This window comes from Agelaius tricolor, unplaced genomic scaffold (genome assembly GCF_023055355.1).
Source record: "Agelaius tricolor isolate 1412-34295 unplaced genomic scaffold, bAgeTri1.0.p SCAF_8, whole genome shotgun sequence".
NCBI classification, from domain to species: Eukaryota; Metazoa; Chordata; class Aves; order Passeriformes; family Icteridae; genus Agelaius; species Agelaius tricolor.
Window position 1 is genome coordinate 30,274,696 of NW_027269268.1, and position 20,366 is coordinate 30,295,061.

Sequence of the window (20,366 nt, forward strand, 5' to 3'; positions counted from 1 at the left end):
TTGAGGTCCCTTCCAACCCTACCCATTCTGTGATTCTGTGAATCACCAATAAGCTATCAGAATTGCAGTCTGCATGTTGAGAAGGTGCATGTAATCGAACACATGTGGAAGCAAAGACACTGACAGAGTAAAAATTCTACTGCCTTGCAGTCACCTACCCAAACAGACTGCCCTGGGATGCACTCTGAAGATGAACAGCTAGAAAAACTGTTAATCCACCACGTAGCTCAAGTAATAGCTGTAATTCAAACACTGCCATCAAACAAAACGCCTTGTCTTTCACTTGTAGGAATGCCTGAGTTCCTCAATGTTTAGTGAGGCATGATAGAAAATCTGCATTCTGAAATACATTAGAAGGCTTCACAGTATGTAAAATGAATGTATTTGACAGGACTATTACAGATTAACACATTCTGAATTAACACCTCAAAAACTCATAGAAATGTTTAAAGACAGAAGAACTTGGTAATGTTTTGGAAAGGTCTTTTTGCTCACTCTGCTCTGATACAGTGTACAATGAGTGGCTACCATGGTAACATACTTAATTTAGCAATCTTCAGATCTACTCTGGCCTCAGTTTTATGAACATCTTTTTCAAAGAGCAGTGCTAGAATAGATGTTTGCCACCCATAATTATAGCTATTAATCACTTTAGATAATGCAAGGATGTGTCAGCTCTATATTTACCTAGTAGCATATGCTTGTGTGGTGAAAAGGCCCATACAATCAAAAACATATGCTCAACTTTGGAACAGTAGTATTTCCTTGCAGTGAGAATGGCAAAAGATTAGTCAATATTTACCACAAAAATATTGTTTTTGTTTGCCACAGAAACAACTCCAACACCCCCAAATAGAAGAACATCAGTGACAGTATTAAATAGTTAAAGAAACAGCAGGTGAAAATAAATAGAATTTATTGTTCTTTAAGTATGCAACTGAACAAAAAGAGGAAGTAAGTTTTATTTAAAATACTTTCTTCCTTTATAATGAGATCACCCAAAAAAGTGTGAACTTCCCAGGCTATTTTTTCATTATATGTTTATATGATTTTATCTTTCTTATCCTTCAAACTAAAATATATTAGCACATAATCCCTTGGAGAGAATATCTTTGCTTTGAGAATGTGTGTAGCTATCCCATCTTGCAATCTCCAAAATAAGTCTTTTATCCATTCTGCAGTTCCTAAAATATGGAATTATCTGCTCAGAAGCCATTTCAGATAATCATTGCTAACATAAGGAGAATTTGTAAGCGTAAAAGATGACTGATTTCAGTTGATAAACAAGCGCATGTTTTTTTCAATAGTAAATTTTTAAACTTCATCAAATATGCATAATCTGTAAATTTCTACATTTGTGGTTTTGTAAATGTTTGTTTATTTTTAAGGTGTGTAGGCAAAAAAATACTTGCTGTAGAAATACATGGATATCTCTTTCAAAATTATGATTATTCCCCAAGCTATAATTCATCATTTGTGTATATCTGAAATTTCAGCTCAGTATTTCTCTTCATTTTGGAATATTCAGTAGCAGATGATTGTCATTGCAGTAAAAATTTATAGTCATTCCTAAGGTCATAAGTCCTTCCAAAAACGGGGACAAAAGCTGTAATAAATAATGAAGAGGTTTTAGTGCTGAATGTCTTTCTGCCAAAATATGGTTCTCAAACTTTCTGAGCAGAGGTGGGAATGCAATGTATCTATGCATTCTAATCAGTAATACAGTGTTTTAAATTAAACTAAACTCCTTTTTCTTATCTATCTTATATTTCTCAGTTTTTCAGATTATAAAGGCTGGAATACTGACACAAGAGTAGTTTCTACCCTGTTTTTGCCCATAGGGGTAAATCTGCCCCATCTTTTACCACATAATAATTTCTTTACTAAAGATTAGTAACTTATTTTTTTAATTAAGTTTTAAATATAAAAGATATTTAGCTGCAAATTGTTTTATAGCATAAATATGAAGGCTCTTACTAGTGTAGTAAATAGTGTATGAAAGAGTAAAATCCTTTTTTCTTATGTTTACAAATAATTTTTTTTTCTCACCCCTACTTATACTTTCCCATTCAACTGCTGTTTTAGTTTTCTGGGGTTTTTTTCCTGGAAACACTGTCACTAAAAAGTTTCTTCATGTCAGAAATGAAAGCAACTTATTTTTTACCAAAAAGACTCCTTCAAATTTTGCTCTTGAAATAGAGTGAAACGCTGCTATCATCTGCATATGCAATCTTGGGGGCATTATTTCATGTTTTCATATTGAAGGCAAAAGGAAAGTTTCAGTTATCATTTCAGTACTTTTAAAGTGATGAAAAGAAATGAAAAACAACAGATGCACTGAAGTGAGACAGTAAATTTGATGTGCTCTTATCAGAAAGCTGTATTTATGAGGCTTCCCCTCTGTTGGGATATGCCTCCAAATGCTACAACCTAACAGGAAATAAGGTGAAATTTCTACAAAATATGTATTCTGTGATCACTGAAGTCACAAAAGGAATGAAAAATAAGTTAATTTTAGCTCTGGAAATAGATTTGTTTCTTTGTATGTTTCCTGATATTGTAAGTTCAGAATAAGCTATTTGATGCAGAAAATTTAATGAACTTTTTAAAATAGATTACTAAGTAGGTAGTATGAGCAATTAGTAAATATTTTTCTTAAGTTTTTGTATGCACCTTATAACAGTACCATATGCTAAATTGCTAAGCATTTATTTTCATATCTTTAGTGTTATAACACCTCTGAGTCAGAATACTCTTGTGCAAGACAATATTCAATTGGAGAAATAAAAAATGGCCTTGATCCATCAGAACTTAAACCAGAGGTGCTAGACAAGAGAGAGCAGGTGAAGAGGAAAGGAAAAAGATAGGAGATAATTCTAGACTACAAAATTCTCCGTAAACATAGTCACTGGGATTTCAGATATTGTTGAAAATTCTGTTGCTAGCACTTAAACAAGTACTGAAATATGCTTAGACTAATAAAGGTGTTTTGCCCATAAATGCAAAAATAAGTGGGAGGTCAGCACTTAAAAGCTACTCTAATCACATTGAGATCATTTCTTTTAACCTTTTGCATTTCTCAGAGCATATCGTGTTTTATGAACCCTGCAGCTTCCTTGATGAGAATCAGAGAAATACACAGAGGGGAACCTAATTAAGATAAATCCATATATATTTAACTAACTAATGAATGTGGTTTACTTACAGTATGTATTCTGAGATATCACTAATCATACCTTATCTGCTTTGAACAGGTAAATATCCCGTTTCCACAGACTGCCAAAAGAAACTGCAAGAGACTTCAAAGGTAAGGACCTCTTCAAAAATCCTTCATATGATCATTTCTTCTGGTTAATCAGAAAAGAAAATGACTTTTTGACTGTCTGGCTGATAAACAATTGCAGATGGCATTAATTGACATAGACTTCCTGTTTGTGAAACTCTTTACATATAAAAGAAATTTTTTCTTGTTACCCTTCATTAAAAGGATAAGCTTAATTCATTTCTTAACAGCAGAAACAAAAAGGATTAGTGAGAAAATAAAATATTAAAAGCTTATAAAAATTTTACCATATTTTTCCTTGGGCAAGATTAAAAGAATACCGTTAAGATACTAGAAAATTAGACATGGTAAGGATTCCTTTTTTGTCAATATGAAAGCTTTCTCTCTTCACTTTTTGAAAACTTTTTCCTTGATGCAACTTTCTTTCATTCCTCTAAGAAATATAAACTTGAGTTTTGTTTCAGAGATTTAATTAATTTTGGGAGTTCTTTCAATTTAGAATACATTTGGTTTGCATTCAGTTGTGGGGAATAATTCTGTGTCATATTGTGTTCAGATTCTGTTTGTGGTACCTCATTGTTCTTCAGCGACATTCCCTGCAAGAAATAGTTGATTTTTAAACCCTTCTGTCCACCCTTACAGAAAATATTCTTCTCTCTCAAGGACACAGGTGACAGAAGACAAGTTTTCACTAAAATTGTTATTTCTAAGTCATCAAGTTAGAGAGGATGACAAGGACATTGCGGTCTGCCCTAAATTTTGATTTGCTAAACAGAGAGAAAGAAAGAACAGTAATTATTGTTCATCATCTCTGTGCCTACTTTATTTTAAAACACTAGGTATTTTAAGAACCTGTCACACTTCATTTATGCACATGTTTTAATGTATACACTGACAGGATAAGAGATCATATATCAATTAATATGTAGCCATACTGTTCTACCCTGCCTTAAAAACATGTCCCATAACTTGTTTGTCTTCCCAAAACACAGCTAATTAATAACAGATATTAATGGAGAGGTTCTGAGAAAGTTCCACAAGTTTCTGGGGATTGTGCCAGATATCATCTGAGCTGTGGACATTTATGGGGCAAAAGCATGTAGGTAGAGTATCTAAGCTGAGACAAAAAAGTCAAAGGCTCATTTCAGAACATGCTGTATTCCCTGACTGACCAAGGACTTCAAGCATGGTCTTCACATCCTAGAAGAATTCCTGAAATATTCAGCTTTTCAGTATTTTGACTTTGGTCCTGCTCATCTTTTTTTTTTTTTAAACTTTCTTTCAAATAACCTTTTACATTTCTTTTCTTGGCTGAAATCCCAGGGCATTGTGGGATATGGGAAGCCACTTTCCTTATGCCTCAGTTTGCTACCTAACCCTCTCTTTTATTCTTCCCATACACCTGTAATGCTTAGATCCATCCAAAAATTCAAAATTTTGAGTAGACTATTCTACTTTGAAAATTATGAAGGAAATTATATCATAAAATGGCTGATGTTTTTTGTGTGTGCAGATGTTTTGCCAAGTTGGTTCCATTTTTTATTTTTTCTTTTCAGGTCTTGTCTTTATAAAAACTAATTTGTTACTTTCCAAAGTACCTTTGATAGACTTTGATCATGCCAAGATTGAAATGGTATTGGCTGACTGAAAATATTTCAGTAAAAGTAGGAAAAAAGGAATGTTAGAGGTGAAAAATATAGAAGAGTTTAAAAAAGTGTGCTAAGAAAAGCACAAAGGAGGAGAAAGAGAGGGTGCCATACTCCAAGGTCCTATTTGAATGCCACTGAGAGTGCCTAGGAGAATGATCATTGAAGGACATAAAGTATCAGGATGAGAAAATACGTGTCACGTTTCTGACAGGTACATCTAACTGTGAGGGAAAAAAAAGCCCTATTCAGCATAGGAGGTTAAAGGAAGAATAGAACTAATGACATTACAATCCTCTTGAGAAGTCTGGTTTTGTTTATTAAATAAGCCACGCTAGTAAGATAAGTAAGAAGAACTGCTTAGTCTGGCAGTGTTAATTGATGCTGTCCTGGGAGTTTATTGTTATGTATTACTCTTTCTGTCCTTTCATGTAAAGATGTCAGCACATTGTACCTGAAAGGATGTACTGTATATTATAAATTATTCTAATTGGAATAGAAAAATGGCCATCAATTCCTGCTACTCTCTATATCTAACGCATGATTTTAATTTGTACATAATATTATTTCCCAAGTACGAGGTTTATTTTAGGATGCACTTTAAATGAGTACTGGTTCTATGAAGTCTCCAGGTGCAAAGTAGTTTATTCTATCCAGTTAAGCTTTGGCACATATAGATATATTTCCCTACACAAATACTGTGAACACGTGTGCACGACACGTACATGATAGGAAATGAGGACAAGAGATAAAAGGAATCCAGCTTTCAAGCCTGACATGAGATGCTTAGAAGAGAGTTAAACAGAATCTTGTGCTCTTTCTTGAGGATAACTTATATTGACAGCAGGACTACAATCCAACAACAGGGACAGGAAAGGGCAAGTATCAACTTTATTTTTACATATTATGTCATGAGTGTGTGGAATGCAAGGATGGGCATACTGTATCTTGTACAGGTGGTTATAGCAATCTGAGTTTCCCCCATCTGTAGTTCTGGGGTATGTAAAGTTTTAGAGGTAATTTAAAGCAAAATAAGTACCTCTCATAGCAGTGAATTACTTCAGGGATGCTAGTTGAATCCTGAGGACATTTATTTCCAAAGAAGATAGCTTTCTATCTTTCTGAATTCCATTATTATATCAATGCAGTAGTTTTAATATATAAAACAATTTGGGAGGGATTTTTTTTACCTCTTAAAAAATACTAGTTGAGGTTTTTTTTCTGAATTTCAGTAAAAAATTGAAAAGAAAAAGTAAGTGCTGTTTTCAATCCTGTTTCTCTAACACAGTTGAGCAATTGTGTTTATTCAGTTTTGGGCCAATCCTGTCTATTTTGAGCACTTTAAATATTACTTTTCCTGGTAAAATGTGATGGAAGGGCCTTGAGAGTATGTATGCTAAAAATTTATTTATTGCATGGCTTATTGCCTTGTTTTCTTTCTCCTTAGAGGAGATATATTAAGTACCAGAGCATTTCAGTTGAGATTATTTTTCTTGTGTGTTAGGAAGAATTTTGAATTCAAGCATGTATCATGAGTTTAGTTTAAAATGTCACTTGTCAAGCAGGTGTGTTTCTATTAGGAGAAAAAATACAGTTGCCACCAGTAGCATTTTCATCTATGTGACTACTTCTCTTTCTTTAAGACAGAAATAGCTGTTGTGATGAAAAAGAGGTGAGGGTCAGGAGAATCTCTTGAAAGACTTATAATAGTGGTTTTCAAAGGACTGAAATGACTTGGAAGACTAGTTTCAAGAAAAATCAATGCAATTTAGGAGATGACATCATCCAGCAGACAAAATTATTTCAGGCAGGATCCATAAATACGCTTAGACTTTGCAAGAGCTAATACTCAGAACCATCCTTAGACACCTACATTGCCTACATAGAGCACAAAAAGAGTTATGCCCCTCTGAGTGAGATCCACAGTCAAGAATGTATGGAGCAGGCATTAACCTATAGTTAATCATTATGAAATCCTAAGGTATGGTGCAAACGATAGTGAAGTGACAGGATTTCTGATCCTCTCAGGGTTTAGGATTAATGCTACTTCTAGTGACTAAACCTTGTTCTTGTTTAATTTCTTAGGATATGGAACTGAGGTTACCTGTTTAAAAATGTAATAGGAGATCTGTCCCTGAAGGACACAATTAATATGCATTCTACTTACTGTACTACAGAATCCTGTGACTGACTATAATAGGACCCTGGCAAGTTTTCCATGCCAACAAAAATTCTTACCTTTCATCTACTGAGAGTCATCCTCATTAGCAGAGAGTTATACCAGGCAACACAAATTTCTTTCTGTCCAGTTGAATCAAAATTCCAGGCACAGTAAACAGAAGAGAAAGAAGTGGTTTGGGCTCAGTGGTTAAATTTGGAGAATAGAATTAGAGTTCAGGTCTATTTCCATGCATATGGATTCAATATGTAATTTACATGAAATATATAATAAATTACATAAATACTCACTGATTAGATAAGTGAACTTCCCTTGGCCTGTTCTTGGATACTCAATCCTATTTTAAAAAAATAGATTTACAAAAAAATCAATTACTTTCTATTTGTGGTATCTTTACATGCAGGCACTATTTGATTCAGTGTCATCAGTCTAAAATATGTACAGTTAAATGGTTTTATCCTGAGTCTTCAGAGAGAAGAAATAATTCAGGGTTTTTTGCTTTTGCTTTCTGAACTTTCACAGTCTAGCATCATACTAACCCTGAGAACTGTATAAAATGTACAAATGTTTTCTCACTCATTATCTATTAACTAAGGCATCTTAGTAGAAAAATCAGTTCTTCTTTTGGAATTCTATAAAATAGTAATAAATCCCAAAGCTTCTGCTACTTTTTCTGTTTGAGGGATTTTGGGTTTTTGGTTTTGTGTTTGTTTTTTTTTTTATATAAACTGTTGCTTCTGACAACTTAGTCTCATTAGCTGGATTTATATAAATCCTCTACTCAGGAGCAGGAATTTACTTTAGAAATTCTCCTGCTAAGCTCACTTGCCCAAAAGTAAGAAAAGACAGGAATCTACTCTGCTTTTTCTTGTTGGCATTTGGTATGCCAGTTGAGAGATTAAAATTTAAATTTCTACAATGCATTGGGAGAAAAAAGTAGCAGTTTCTGGCAGTAAGCAGTAATACATTACTGATCTTCTCTGCTTGGGGTTTTGCTTATTTAATCTCTCTGTTTTAATTCTTACCTCCATCCCTCCTATCTTTGGGATTCAGGATGTGTGCATTTTCATATAATTGTGTCTGAATTTTGTCATGCACCTGAGTTCCAGCAAGTGTTATGGAGCAAACTGGTTTGGGAACTGCTGTGTAGTCCAGAAAAAAAGAGTGCCTGAATCTCCTGGCCCTTTTGTTTTTTTTACATGAAAACAGGTGTCAGGCTCTGGCATGGGCTGCCCAGGGAAGTGGTTAGTCACCATCCCCAAAAGTATTTTAAAGATATGTAGGTGTGACACTTGGGGACATGGTTTAGCAATTGCTTGGCAATGCTAGTTTTGTGGTTGAACTTGATGATCTGGTCTTTTCCAACCTAAATGATTCTATGATTCCTGTAAATGCCACTGAAGCGTGAAACTCAGACAGAAAATCTCTAGACCCTACCAGTTGAAGTGTACCCTAATGCTTTCCTTTCTAACCCCTTCCCACATCTTCATTCCTCCCCAGCTCGAAGTACAAGATTTCAAATTTATTTTTCTTTACAGAATATCTCCTTTGGCTGTTCTTTATCTTGTACCGTGAGCGTTTCTCTTTGAAATGCTCTGCTAATTTGAGTTTCATTACACGTCTGTCTTGGCGCTTTCTGTTATTTCACAGTTCAACTTTCTGGTACACCATTTTTAAGAGGCTATATACTAATTTATAGAAAAGGCTTGAGAAAATGAGTGTATTGTGTTTCAAACTGATACACAATTTGTGGATTGTAGCTGTCAGTAACCTAAGAACACAATAATCTATCAGAGATAAATGACAAGCTATGCTTATTTTATGCTACATAATTTAACAGTTGAACTCTGAACTCATTTAAAGATATTGCATTATTCTACCTGGAAAAAGCCAAAAAAATATTAATATTGCAAAGTGCTGTGATCCAGTCAAAGTGATTTAAGGAGATAGAATAAAATACCCAACTGAAAAAGTTTACTCCTGCCACTCTTAAAATTGAGATAAGAATTGTTATTGTCAAAGCAAGGCTATTGTATAATTAGACACTATTTAATAGCACAGGTAATGAAGCAGCTGTAATGTTTATGCATTTCAAAACTGCTGCATTTTCCAGTTTATTTCTTTAACTTCTTTTTGCAGAAGAGGATTATTGCTTGCCACCCCAGATTTGAATTGGTAAACCAAACAAGATTAATAATGCATGCCTGAGATATTTTGGTTTACAGGGTTTTGACATTTCATTCTTATGCTATCTTTTCGTATTCATTCTATTACATTTCAACTGAGTAAAACAAATTAAAGCTGAAAACAAGCTTGCTTTTCCCTCTCTCTTGTTGTTAATATCTGGAGGTCCTATTTTCAGAGTCCTGTGTCTGTTTCAGAGGTAGTGCATCTCTGCTTCACTGGTGGTTGTAAAAACAGCTCAGCACACTATGTAAGCTGTCAAGGGTGTCTGTCAGGAAAAAATGGAGCCATAATGCATAACTAAACATGAAATAAAAAGCAAAGCAAAACTGAAGGGATTTGCTTATTTCAGACTTAGGGTGGGATTTCAATTCTCAAAGTATCGCCTAAATATAAGGTTTAGTCAGTCATTATCCTCTTGCCCGTCCCCCCCTTCCTGTGAGTCTAATTCTGTAAGTGATACTTGCCAAATGGTGCTTGCAATCATTGTAGCTTCTGAAGTAGTCTTTTTTACTTCCTGGTATCCCAGCCACATTGTTTTTAATCAATATTGCAGTTTGAGATTTAGTCATCGAAGTGTCTATTAAATTTCACATTTCTTTATAATTTATGTTTGCCAAGAACTGCTTTCTGTAGTTGCATTGCATGGTGCTTCCTTCTGGTAACTAACAGGAAATGTGTACATAGCATCAAAATTGTTGTAATCTTGGTATTGCAATTTTCACCCTATATTCTTCATACCCTGCTAGCTATTTTTTTTTTATAAAATTCTGTTTTCACTGGTATAATCTGATTATATCATATGCATTACATGCAGACCTTAAAGATAACTTTCTTCCGGTGGTCTGTAAATAGTACAGACATATTCACCTCCTTTTTATGTGATTGGTTTTGTTCAGATTTTGCTGCATTTATGTTTCTATTATGATCTTCCTCTTCAACTTGAAAAGTATGAGGCTCTCACAGCTGACATATCTTCTCTGTTAGAAGTTGTTTTCTGTCTTCTGTACAGAGACTTTGTTCACAAGCTGATAGTTATTTTCTTATATTTTTTTTTCTGACAACCAGTTGGCTGTCCCCCAAGACGAGGCTGTGTGAGTTCTCCATCAGACTCCTGTACTTAACCTGTTGCAGTTTATGTGAGGCCAAAGGAGCACACCAGCTGTGCAAAACAAAGAATTTACTATCTGTTCAAGTCTTAAATTTTTTTTTCAAAGCCTTTAGTAGTCCTTTTATAATAGGAATGCTTTTATTTTGAATTAGATTTGCTTAAGACTAAAAAATGCTTTCTAGCATCTACCTCTTTTCCTGGTGCTGTGTTAACCCATCCAGGGTCACCCTGGCTCCTGAGGCTTCTGCCTTAGAGGAAAAGATTAGCATGAGTTATCACCATTCAAGTCCTCCAGCAGGAGAAGGCCAGTTTTCATAGTAGGGAGGTTCCTTCCCTCAAGGAATTGTAATGTTTATGAATATAATTGTTTTTTTCTTCAGTGTCACCTTGGGGACGTTGTTTGTTTTTTTTTTTTTTTAGCATGCTCTCAGTCACTGTATGTATGTGCTGTAATTTGCATACTTGGGTTCTTGCTTGTTTGTCTGCTTGTTATCCTTGAAATTTTAATTTTCCCTCATAACCAGAAGTTGACTGCAGTTGTCTGTAAGCTCCTGGTTTCAATCAGTGCCTTTATTTCAAGGCTTCTGCTGTCATCCTGTATCTGCATTCCTCAAGCCATTTTAATGAAAGGCTATAGGGAGGCTCTATGAAGAAAAAGTCTTGATAGCACTGTTATGAAGCATTTGTAACACGGCATCACACAACATAATTGTGCACAATGAAGCAAAAGCTAAATCAAATAGGTCCTACTCATTTGGAAAATCCATGGCATCACAAGGTCTTTAAATTCTGGATTAACCAAGGTATAATATTTCCAGTTAAAAGTACATGGCAGTTTATTATGCAAGTAGTGCTGGGGGGCAGGCATGCACTTGTTTTTGCTCTGTGCTAAATGAACAGTGGTATTTGGATTGTGCAGAATTCCTTTGTTCCTTTTAATAAAGGATGCTTAAGCCAAAATTCCTACATTTTGGTTTGCATGCCAGAATAACTGCACTTTAATTTAGAAGTGTTAAGCAGTTAGCATCTCCTGATGAAATGAGTGAAGGTTACTAAATGTGTTCTACTAATAATAGCAGCAATGTTGTGATATGGAAGAGGAACATAACATACTGGTCTGAGCTGTAATTATTATTCAGACAGCCAATTGCTTCTGAACATTAAATGGATCATGGTTTTTAGGATTATACTGTTTTCTAAAAGGGAAGCAGTATTTACTGTTCCTGGCTTTACACTGAAAGTCTGGAAGAAAAAGAGAATTGCATTGTAACACAGCAACAGACAACTCATTTTTGGTTTCAGGAATCAAAAAGGAATCAATTATATTTTTCTCAAATTTCATTAAATTTTGTTTCTGATCAGGTCAGTAGATGGAGTTTTTTTCATGTATTCTTTCCTTTGTTTTTTTTCCTTCTTGCCATTCAGGTCTGCAATGTCCTTTAATGGGCCTCAGTTCAATTACACTGGAATTTCAGCTACTTATGATGAGAAAATGTTTTCTTTGCTCTAGTTAAGGCAATTTAAACACTTTGACTGTTCAACTGTAAAAAAGAATATCTACAACTGAATGCTGTCTAAAAATGTTTTAAAGTATGATGTGTACATAATGAAAGTGATATAGAAAAAACCTCTTTGGTTTGGGTGAATTTTTAAAAAGGAAACTTGTCTCTTACAATTCATTGTAGAATGTTGGTTCTCTGATGTTTATCAAACTCCTGTAGGTCATGAGTGCTTATCAGCATCATTTGCCACCATTATCTTTAGCACAGATCTGTATCTCAACTGTCTTTTGCCAGAATTTTCTGACAAATTATCTGTTGCAGAGTCTTTGGAAAAAAGATGCAGGGTGTAACTCATTTCTCAATATAAAGCATCATACATAATGATTCATAACCAACCCTGAAGTGTAGCATTTTTCAAAAATTTTAATTGAGTTGGAATGCATTTTGAAAGTCCTGAAGATGAAACAAGGGCCAAGAATTTGCTCTGGCTATTTAGGGGCCCTCAAGATGAGCCTAAACAATCATGCTCTTGGTGTTCTCTTTCTGCCCTTCCTTTAAATTAAACAATGACATCACTTCAGAAGTACATGTATATTAAAAGTCTTAAAAAGGGTTTTTATAGTAATTCAGGAAAGAGACACTTGTTTCCTGGTCTTTCACAACACATTACAGATCTGAAACCCCAGTCTCTTCAGTGTCTTAGAGAATTCAATATTGCTTTGGAATTATGTGTTTGAGGAGCCATAACATTAAACAGAGGAAAACTCTGGACTTGATTGAAAACTGAGTTGAGATTTTTCAACACAGAGTTACCACCAAATATTTTGAAAGCTCTGTAGAATTCTTGCTTGACCTTGGGATTTACTTTTTTTTTTACAGAATCTCTATTACAACTGTTTAATTTTAATACAAAGCATTTGGTCACAATAAAAAAGGGTATCCTTAGACATAAAATTCATTTGCTAATGGTTTTGCCTTCTCTGCAGACATATATTTGTACAAGTAGTGAGTATCTACATGAAGGAAATGTCTTCCTGGCTTTGCTTTGAATTCTTGACCTACTACAATATTTCCTGCCCTTTGAAGGGTCATGTTGAGTTAATATTATGCTTAAAAATTATTACATACCTATAAGGAACCTACATACAGATGGGGATGCCTCCCTCTGTTTGGTGACTTTTGATTTGCTGTTGTTTGTTCAGGAAAATCACTATAATGCTGTTGAAAATAAAGGTAGGGGAAAAAAGAACACCACTGTTTTAGCTATCCAGTGCACTGGGAGGGAGTGGGAAGCATAAATGTACTTTCTATATTGTTCTAAAATGGAGAATTCCCTGACCAGTATCAAATTCAATAACTGTCCATTTAGCTTCATATTCTTTGTATTCAATAGTCCCTAGTATATCACAATGACTACTAATTCCTTTACACTGCCTCTTTCATAGTATAACAAGAAATTATGGTGATCTGTATTTGAAGTCACTTTCTTCCTGATAGTGCATGCCAAAGATTTATTCTCCTTGGATGTAAAATAATATTATGTTATGTAGCATCATTACACCATTGAATACAATAGGGTTTATTACCTAATCCTTCTCAAAAGTATTTTTCAGTGACTGAGGACATGAAGCGAATAGAAATTTATTATCTAAAGCCAAGAGGATTGTTTAATACTTTAAAGAAACAAAGTATCTGGAATTCACCCAGAATATTTGACTTAAAAACTTGTTCAATTACCACAGTTCAGAGACCAGAAGTTGTTAGAAAAAGCCTGAATTTATACCTCATTACCATAATGCTCCTCATTCTCTTGTTGTCTTGGGGCACAAGGTTTATACTCACAATCTCTACTTCTTGCGGAGGTTGTAAATGCAATTACAGATTCTCAATGACCCTACTCACCCTGTTTATGCCCAGTGACAAATTAAAAGGTAGGGCAGCAAGGATATGATTTCAGGCCTTTTGATGGTTACAAATATTCTGTCTAGGCTATAGTGAGGCCAGGATGAGTAAGTCGTATTTTTATCCTTACTAAAATCAAAAACTATGGAAATTTTTTCAGGCACACAGGAAATGATCAATGTTTAGTTTTCTTGACAACATGAAAACCAGATTGAAAGTGTGAAGCAAATTTATTTATTTTATACAATCTTATTTTCTTTGAATGAAACAAAGATTTCAGTATAAGACAAATACCAACTGAAATAGTGTAACTTTGGAACACATAATTTTTCAGGGCATCTTAACTGATTTTTGTGTTTGAACTCTACATTACTTTCTTCATTCTTTTGGACAGATATCTAATATCAAAGGTTAATACTTCTTCCATCTGAAACTATATTCCTACCTTAAAAGTTCATTAACAGACCTGTACATTCTATATATCTGGGGATTTTTAAATAAAAGTTTCTCACTCTCAGATTTCTTGTTGCTTTTTTTTTTTTTCCTTTCTCAATTTCTGGTTAATTTCTTCTATATTTGAAAAGTAAAGTATCATTTTTCAAGTTTTATTTTTCAATACCATTAATGGAACTTCTAATAGAAGTATAATTTTCAATTTTAAACTATGTGCTTTTTTCTGAAAGTGTTCCAAAATTATTTTCAGTGTATTTACAAAACAGGGGGTTTTTTACAGAGCTAAGTGTCTTTATAAATATAATCATTCTCTTATATATATAATTATATGTATAATTTTCTTCAGTGGCATTTTAACCCATGCAGTTGTAAGGCCGTAATAATATCCACCATAATTCAGGCATGACATGTACCATGCTTTTAATGAGACATATGAGATTTCCTCATTTGATGAGATTTACTAATAATTCACAGCATCAGAACATCACAGAACTGCTGAGGTTAGAAGTGACCTCATGAGATTGACTGCTCCAACCTCCCTCCTCATAGTAGAACTAGACTAGAGCAGGTTGCTCAGGTTCATATCCAATCAGGTTGTAGATTTTTCCAAGGATGGAGACTCCACAGCCCGTTCCATTGTTTGATCAACCTTCTAGTACAAAAGATTTTTCTTATGTTTAAATTGAATGTCCTGTGTTTCTGTTTTTGACCATTGTGTTTCATTATAGGAGTGCGGAAAGCCTTCTTAAAGTTATTTACTATGTCCCCCAATCCAGTCGTGTCATTATAGTAACCTATCATGATGGTCCAGCATGATTTCTCCTTCTTAAATCCAGCCTAGCCTGGATTAGTTGCCTTCTTGCCCTTAAATGTGTTTGGATAGTTTTGAGGGGTGTTTTTCCAACACCACTCTATGAACTGAGTTCAGGCTGACTAGTCTATACTTTCCTGGATCCTCCATTTTGTCCTTCTTGAAGATGGGAGGGGCATTGTTATTCTTGAGGAAAACCATCCAGTTTCTGCCACCTTTCAAAGAATGTCATCTGAGTGACATCACCCAGCTCTCTCAGCGTTGGTTGGAGCTCACATTTTGTTCTATTGGCTCGTGGTTCCCAGTAGTTAAGTGTTCCCTGACCTGATACTTCTCCACTAGGATTGAGTCTTCATTAAGCCCAACTTTCTCACTGTTCTCAGGAGGACTGAATTTCTTAAGGAAGACCTTACTAGTAAATTACAGGAAGAACACCTTGACCTTATCCTTAGTCACCTCATTCCATTCTCTCAGCATTCTGAAGTCCACTCTCTGATGGTCACTGCAGCCAAGACTGCACTTGACCTTTGTATTACTCACCAGTTGTGCTATGTTTGCCAATATGAGCTCCAGCAGTTGCCTGCAGTACAGAGGCATCCAAGCTGAAATACAGATTTCTGCGCATGGCAGAGGTCTGAAACTCCAGACTTCAGTCTTGATTCTTGAAGGAGTTTCGTTGGATGTTTATCGTAAGACCTGTTGAAAATGAAGTGAAATTAGATAGCATATAGGTACATGCCTTTTCTGGAGATAAGTATTCATGGACATGAAAATATATTTTGAGCATAAATCTGTGAACTAAAGCACAGACTTTATGAAAATGAGACTTCAGTTTAATGCATTAATTAATATATAGATAGTTATGACTGTTAGAAATTAATATGTATATAAAGTTGGTATGTATGTAGAAAAAGAAATGCATGCTTTAAATGATAAAATCAAATGTGCTGATTTTGGAAAAAGCCAAAACCTTTTTTTGCATCACCTAAAAGTGTATTGTGTTTTGAAATGATGGATGGCATTGTAAATTAAAGTTGTTCTTTTCTTATGGTAAAAGTCTGCCAAATTCTAAGTATATTTTCTTTGACCTGGCACTTAATCAGCAAATTTATTTTTTTAAAATAACAGACAAACAAAGCGGTGAGTTTTTCAGACATTAATAAAATCTACAATGCTTGGTGCTCCTCTTGTTGGCTTTGCAGCACCAATTAATTAACAAATGCTATTCCCACAGTTAGTCTATGTTTGATCTCTGTGTGTTAAGATATTTGACAAGATAGGTGCTATACTGAGCTTGATTTTTTTTTTCTTTTTTTTTTTTATTTAAAGACATCAATTGTAATGTCATTTGACTCAAACACAAGGGTTGGGGAGAGTCTAATATCTGCTAAGTGGAAAAAAGACAAAAAGGATATTGGAAAAATGATGTTTTTCAAGCTTCCAGTTAAATACTACAATTAACAGACGTTTAAAAATAAACAAGACAGCTTGTGCGACCTCTGTATCCAAATACACTAATGTTTCAAATTGGTATGGATTTCACTGGGAAAATATATAAACCTATTTCATACTCCAGCTATACAAAGTAAACCTCTCCCTTCCTCCAACAGAAGGAAAAATATTCACTGCTGTCTGACAATTTTAGCTAAGAATGGAAGAAAAATATATCAATATATTCCCTTTGTTTTCAAATTGAAAATTTGATCATGTGCTAATCCTCAAAAATTAGATAGTCAGATCATTGATTGGTACAGAATAAGTATTACCAGTTTTCAGAGTAGAACTTATTGACCGCTATTCAAAATAAGTGAAATCAAAGAAATTTCAAGGAAATGGGTTCCTTCTTTATACTTGAACTGTGTTGTCTTCAAGAAAAAGATATTTAGACACTTTAGAAATGTTGCAATGATATTTTACGTTAGCATCAAATAAAGTTATTAGCCCTCAGTTTATCTTTTATGTTAGCATTTAATATGGGAGGGGGCTATAACAGCTGTTGCAAGTCACCTCTTTTGTTGACAGAATCCAAAAAAATAACAAAAAAATGTTGAACTCACAAATGGCTTAAAAAGCCAGTTTATCCACCCTGTTTCTGGACCATTCGTTCATATTCTTTTCCTTGGTTTTATGCTAGGAAATTATGGATTTCTATTTTGTATGTGGAATTTACTCTCTAGAGTAGTAGGAAATGGAGGAAGGAGTAGTCTTGTTCTCTACTGTGTGTGATTTCAGAATTTCATATGTTAAATTTGGGAATATTTTCAGTTGCCCTGAAGAAGTTAGGTTTTGTTGGTTTTGACTTTGATTTAAATTCCAGTGTTTGGCCAACAACTCTTAAGGGTAAAATTTCTCCAACCTTTTTCCTGTAAGATACTTGTTTATGTCAATATAGATATAAAATACATGAGCTTTTTTTTTTTTTAAGTCACTAAAAGTTTTAATTAATGGTTGTTTCACAGATTAATTTACAGATACAAAAGCATTATGTGCATGATCAGAATTAAAAGAACAGAGAGGTAATTCAAAGCTTTCTGATGTGCCCTGTCCAAAATATGTAATCCCTGCCTTCAGAGGTGCACACTACAATTCTAGTTACCTGATCATCCAGGTTAGGAGACCAATCCCGCACTGTTCATGTTCCATAAGATAGAACTGTGTTATATAATTCCTGCAAGACATACCTTAAACCAGGTCTGTGATAGGAACATCTTATTGCAAAAATGTAGATTTGCAAAAGAATTGGAATTTATTCAAACTTTAAGGATATAAAGAGAGGTATTCCTAGCAGTGTCTTGTTTGTCTGTTCGTATCCTCAGAAACTAAGAAATATTTCTGAAAATGGAGTGCACATTGAATTGTATGGTTGAGTCTGAGAAAGCTGATCTCTTAAGTAGCATTGTTCAACAAATCCACAATGTTTTACACAGAACAGCATATTGCCAAGACAGGCTGATTGCTGTTTTCCTAATGGAATGCCCTTACTGTATTGATTCAGCCAAACCCAAATGAACTGAAGCTAAGTCTGCCAAACAGTCCATTTAACACCGTGGTTTCCTACATACTGAACAGGAAAACACCTAAGAGCAACCTAGTCTTTCGGATTTTGAAATTTAAATGGATCTGCAGGTGTGTCAAGCCTTCAGAAGTTTTTTGTGGGATCCGAATGCCATAGCTGAAGATACGTTTCACATCTATATGATGTTTCAAATCAAAGGGTACCAAGGTGAATAAAAGCAATTGGAACTGTGGGCGTTCTGCACTTGTGAGTTTTTGGATGCTATAAAAATACTCATGAATTCGCTGAGCAACCAATGCATCTAAAACTCTTAAGTGGGATTTAGCAAGTCATTTGCTTGAAACAGTTCTAAATACCAAAGAATGAAGTGCAAAGTATCCCTACTTATCACCTCCTTTAATCTAAATTTTTCATCAGGTAGCTGATAATTTGCATAAATCACATTCCAAATCTTGTATTTTTGCTCACCAGACTTTCTTGCAGAAAGAGATTAATGTGTATGTAAAGAATTCAGCTTTGCAAGTGTCGGTAGTGTGCTACTATGACAGGTAATGAGGTAATTTGGCAGAACATCAGAAACTAATTGAGCTCAGCTCACATCAGTGCAGTTTTTTTAGCAGAAGCTCTATCTTCAAAAAATGAACAATAGAATTACATAAGACAATATGACATGTACAATTTTAATTGGAAACTGTAATTTAAAATATTTAAAGCATGTTTAGAATAGTTTGAGAATCTACAGACACTTTCTTATCCAATTAATTAAGCTTTTTCAGTGGGTCGTATAATGACTTAGTGTCAAAAATATAAATTATGGAAGTCTCTGCACGCATAAATATTCAAACAACTTTTAAAGAGAAGGGATTTGGGTTTTTAGAGAAAGGATTTCCTAACTGCACACTTCTATGTTAAATGAACATAGAACTTTGTAATATAGCTATTGAAGTCTGTAAGTACTGTTAAAATAATGTTTAATTTAGAAAGTAGAGCTTTGGTTTGGTCATACAACAAAAGAAGGTTTTAAAATGTCATTTAAAAGCATTTCAAAGATCATTAAATGATTTTGATAACACTGGTTTTCAAGTATTTATATTAATCTTAGGGGGCACTGTATGGTGTTATTAGAGCATTGCCACACATGGTGTTCTTCTATTACAGAAGGATGGCAAATGAGGATCTGTTAAAATTATGTTTTAAAGGATAAATGTCTCCCCCAAAAATTATTTGGAGCATTGTAAATCTTCATCAAACCATTGTTTGAGTCATGTCCATTATGATTCACTCACACTCTATATTTTTCATATTCTTTGATGAATAACATTTCCTGCCCATTCTGATTGTAAATGACAACATGGATATACTTAGCATAATTAGTGTATAGTATAATATTATAATAAAACCTTGTAGGAAGAAGAGGCAATATTATATCTGGTTTTATGGGTAGTAAAGCTGTTGTGGAATAGACTGAATTGATTTTGCTTCAAAGTCACCAGTCATGTCAGTGTTAACTCCGAGAGCAGAAACAGGACATCTTGATTTACTGGGTATCATCCTCATCACTGGTTACCATTCTTTCTCTCGTTCTCTTTTTCCTTTTTTATTCAACTGGGCAAGTAGTTTGGAGGAATAGGATATCTTGTGAAAAGCAACCAGGCTACCCTAATAATAATTAAACTGGTTCTGGTACTCTTTTGTATTTCATAATCTTACCAGTTTTTAAACCATGGTATTTATTTATGATGTTTTATTATGTCAAAATGTCTGGATTTCAAGCTGTAATAGGTTTTGGGTTTGAGGGAGATGGGAGGGAAGTTTGGTTGGTTTTCTTGTTGTGTTTTGGGTTTTTAAAACGTAAATAAATACATTGCTTCCAAAGTAAAGGCATTTTAACAAATCCAACATTATTCATTAATCCCTTACCAGCATTAGTAGACCTGCAATAATTAAATTCTTAACTTAATCTAGCTTCATCCTAATATGTACCTGCTGAAAATAAATTTTGAAGATCTAACTGAAATACTGGGTGCTTCTGATATAAAATATTATATGCCAAGCTTATTCTTATAATTAACTCATGCACAGAAAAAAGTATTGTCTCACAACCACAAAACATTTTGAAACAGGAAAACTGAAAGTGCCTTTTAATCACAGTTTCTAGATAGTGTCAATTTACAAATTTAATGGCAGTTCTCAGGTATTACTAACATTTTTGTACACTTCTTTATAGTACCAGACAAGTGCATCATTAATTTTGTCTGGGATGGACATTGCTGATCTTT

The 20,366-nt window shown here is 34.2% G+C and overlaps 1 protein-coding gene across 23 annotated transcripts in view; it reads left to right on the forward strand.

The window, feature by feature from the left end:
- Positions 1-20,366, forward strand: part of TENM3 (teneurin transmembrane protein 3) — a 1,291,378-nt gene that overhangs the window by 177,483 nt on the left and 1,093,529 nt on the right. For all 23 annotated transcript variants that reach the window (XM_071432135.1, XM_071432137.1, XM_071432120.1 and 20 more), the window contains exon 3: positions 3,255-3,307. The gene's annotated coding sequence lies outside the window, so the exon portion shown is untranslated. The remainder of the gene's footprint in view (positions 1-3,254; positions 3,308-20,366) is intronic.